This window comes from Triticum urartu, unplaced genomic scaffold (genome assembly GCF_003073215.2).
Source record: "Triticum urartu cultivar G1812 unplaced genomic scaffold, Tu2.1 TuUngrouped_contig_5753, whole genome shotgun sequence".
Lineage (NCBI taxonomy): Eukaryota > Viridiplantae > Streptophyta > Magnoliopsida > Poales > Poaceae > Triticum > Triticum urartu.
This window is the reverse complement of record NW_024116454.1, coordinates 1-4,275: the sequence shown is the minus strand read 5'-3', so window position 1 is coordinate 4,275 and position 4,275 is coordinate 1.

Here is a 4,275-nt window from a genome sequence, read left to right as displayed (position 1 = left end):
TTATTTATGTTGAGAATTCAATGCCGAACCACGCCGAATATGGGCCGATTCTCGCCGATATCGGGCCATTTTTTGCCGAAAATGGGCCGAAAAGCGGCCAGGAATGGGCCAATATCGACGAGTAGGGGCGATGGCTGGATGCCCAACCGCCCCCATAGCCGATTCTACAGCCGGCTCGCCCCCAGGCGGCGATTTTTATGCCTCCTGGGGGGGGGGCAACGGCTAAGGATGCTCTCGGACAAATGAGATTGTCGGTTTCCTTAGTTTTGCTAGCTACAAGGATTAATGTGCAGTGTGGTGAAAATAATTTCATAAGTGATGAAACTAAAAAAAATCAGAATATAAAATAACAGAAAATAAAGTGATCGAGTTTGTGATTATGAGGAATAAATAATCGGGATCCATACCTTAGCTACTGGCATTTCTTCAGAAAAGCATATAGATGTGGTGAACGAATTACAATTGCATATCAATTAAATTGCAATGTTTATGTTTAATCATACATGTCATGATTGCATATAGGCATTACGTCCATCTATCCATAGGACGTTATCCAATTCCATCTATAGCTAATACTTTACCTAATAATGCTATCCAACATGCATATCTAAATATTAAGTAAAAATAAAGCATTGCATTAAACAAAGTGAGATAATGTACAGAATGTTATTGTCTTTACCTAAAGTTCATCATCAAGGCAACTAGAAAGTTACCTTTTTATTCTTAGTGGCAACAACACAATACAACCTTCTTTCTTAGCCATTAAGATAGATCACTTATAAGCATAAATCCAACTAACATACACAATTCCCTCTTAAAGATCATCCATCTAATCATGTCAATTGGAATAATAATAGACCAGCTATCATATATGTTCATAAATCATGCAACAAAGAACCAAAACAAAACCAGATAAATCCATATATAATCTGTTCATTAAGTGACTGAAACAAACACACCGACAATTACATCAGATGAATCATAATCATGTAGGACAACTCATGTGATCTTTCTATCGAAGAACAAGGGTGAGATGATGCCACATAGCTAATGTTATGGACCCATAATCCAAGGACTACTACTAACATGTGGTCATCAGAGCAGAAATATTGATGAAGATAGCTCCGTCGATGAATTTCCCCTCAGATAGAGGATCGGAAAATATCTCCATATTGAATCACCTAGAAACGCGCGGTGACGGTGGGAGAAAAAAATCTCAATGAATCTTTCTGGGTATATAAAGGCGCAGGGGCCGAGAGGCGTGCCCTAGGGGGTGGCACGACCCTTATGCATGGTCCAGGCCCAGACTATGCCAACCCACCACATGCGGCCCATAGGGCTCCCCGAGTTCCTCCTTTGCCCTATAGTGTATTCCCAACTTCAATCTTCACGATGTATTTTTATTTTATTGTTTTGGTCTCCAAAAAAGTATTTTTGTGCAAAGTAAAAAAAGTAGAAAAGTGTAACCGGTAATGGGCACTAGATTAATAGATTAGTACATTAAAATTGTGTAAAGTGTCAAAACTATGTAATAATGATATAAAAGTAGCATGACCATAACAAAAACTATATATGCATTTGAGAGTATCAACATGCTCAAGCTTAATCTTACTTGTCCTCGAGTAGGTAGATGATAATTGTTTTTTGATTGTGAATGCTATCTCAACAGGAAGGAGAGCCTTGGTGCAACAGTAAGGGCCAGTTCTTTTCGGCGATCCCCCCAGAATCGCCCCCCTCCCCAGCTTCTCCCAGAATCGCCACTTCATATTTTTTTTACAATCCTATCTAGTTAAGGTCTAATTAGCTAGGATTGTAAAAAACATATAGAGTGGTGATTTTGGGAGAAGCTGGGGAGGGGGGCGATTCTAGTAGAATCGCCCAAAAGAACTGGCCCTTAAAGTTGTTGCCTTATGACCATGAGGTCATGGATTCGAGTCCTAGAAACAACCTGTTGTACAAATGCAGGGAAAAACTGTGTACAAAAGATCCAAAGTGGTTGGACCCTTTCCCAGACCACGCGCAAGCCGCGTCTCCGCCTCCTCGGCTTGGGCAAGGTGGAACTGCCTCTCTGCCTCCTCCATCCCAAATCTGCCGGGCTCGACGTCCGTGCCCGCTGCCTCCTCCCCCGCCTCCTCTTCCTCCTTCTCCTCCTCCTGCTCTGACACCTCCGTCTCCGCCTGACCCTTGTCCGTAAGGCTAGCGGCGTGGTGTGCACCCATTGCGCGACATTCCTCAACGACGCTCATCTCCCACACGATATCTGCCCGACGCTCGGGCATTAGCATTTTGTAGCTAGTAACCATGGCGGACATGGAGGTAGGAGCGGAAGGGAAGGTTGCAGGGGATCCAGTGGTGACACGAAAGGGAGGAAAACTCTGTGGCTAAGGTTCCTCAAACAGATGAATGCGGTCATCAAACCAGCGACCGAAGGGTTTCCATGTGGGTCCTGCCCATTAGTATGATGTGACGGACGCGTCCCGGCGTCTCCATATCTCCCCACATATGGGATGGTATGAGGGGGTGCCGGACAACCCAGGCGTATGAGTTGGGTTTAGGGCCCTGGTTCGGTTACCATTTTGGTTTAGGCAGTGTCCGGGCTATCCGCATGATGTTTGTGGGAAGTGGGAGTCCAGTTGTAAATGTTTTTACAAAGGTTTTGAAAGCATCCCCGGATGAACAAAGGTTGCTTGCTTGCTTGTAAATAAAATAAATACTAAAAAGGAAGAACGCTACCGGTGGAAGTGAGGAAGAAGATTGACAGCTTGCGTCATGCCTATCTTTGGGCGGGTTATGATAAGGTGACCAGTGGAAAATGCAATGTCAACTGGGAACTCGTTTGCAAGCCGAAGATCTTTGGTGGTTTTGAGCATTCTCAACCTTGAGAAGTTTGCTACCCCCCTTCGGTTGCGATGGCTTTGGTACGAATGAGCTGACCGCCTTTTCCCCAAGACTTTGGCTGGGACAGGAACTCTACGCAATGATGATGATAGAGACCTTTCTACGGCAGCCACCAGGGTTAGTATTGGAGATGGATGTAAGGCCAAGTTCTAGGAATCATCTTGGCTCGACAGTATGAGACCTAAAGATATTGCTCCAACAACATTTGACCTCTTAAGAAAGAAATCTTGCTCGGTCCAAAAAGCTTGCCTCAACAATTATTGGGTCAGTCAGATTGATACCCACCATGGGCTCATCATGGAGCATATTTAGGAGTTTACCTTGCTTTGGGAGAAGCTACCCTCTACTACTCTTGACAATGACGTGCATGATATTATCCTATAGAAGTTCTTCTCATGGAGATACTCAGCGTCGACTGCCTATATGGCGCAGTTTGCGGGACACACGACAAACATCGTGCATACCGTTGTTTGGAAGGGTTGGGCCCCTCCGAAATGCATTTTTTGCTTGGTTGATAATTCAAAACAAAGTTTGGACGGCCGATTGATTGCACTGTCGTGGATGGCCAAACTACAACCTTTGCCCGCTTTGCAAGCAAGTCTAGAAAACCGCGACACACCTTCTCTTTCAATGCAGCTTCTCCCGACGTGTCTGGATCGAGTTTGTAACATGGTTTGGTCTACATGGTGATGCGGTGATGAGCTGACGAAATGAGGCTTCGATTCGAGAATTGTGGATTAAAAATGTGATTCAGAGTGGAGAATAGAGAAAGGCTCTCGCCTCCTTGTTCATGCTTATGTTTTGGGGGATTTGGAAAGAACGTAATGTAAGGATTTTTCGTAGTACCGCCGCTACGACCATGATGCTCGTCGCGAAGATAAAATTGACGGCCCATCTTTGGGCTATTGTCAGTGCCATCCATTTGAGTATTATAATGTCGCGGGAGTAGTTGTTTGTTTACCACTTCGCGGTCATTTGTCTTAAAACTTCTCCCTTAATAATCAATAAAAATGGTAAATCCTTTGCCTTGTTTAAAAAAAAACGCGCCATGTTAAAAGTTGAGCGACCACGAGAATAGCAGGCCAGCGGCGATCAGCCATGCACCATGCGAAATGTCACACCTTCTTTTTCGATGGAACGAAATGCCACACCAACTACAAGGTTTTTCACCGATCCCCACCAAACTCCGGTAAACACGAGCTCACCGGCCGACGAGCCGACGAACGCACTCCGGGAAGCAAACAAAGGGTCCGCGTCTCGCACGCACGCTGTCACAAACTCGCAATGTCACGACCCACCTCAGCTGCCACGCACGCACCGCATCCTCCCGACACAGCGGCTGGCCCCAGGAGCCCGCCCGGGGACACCCGCCTCCCC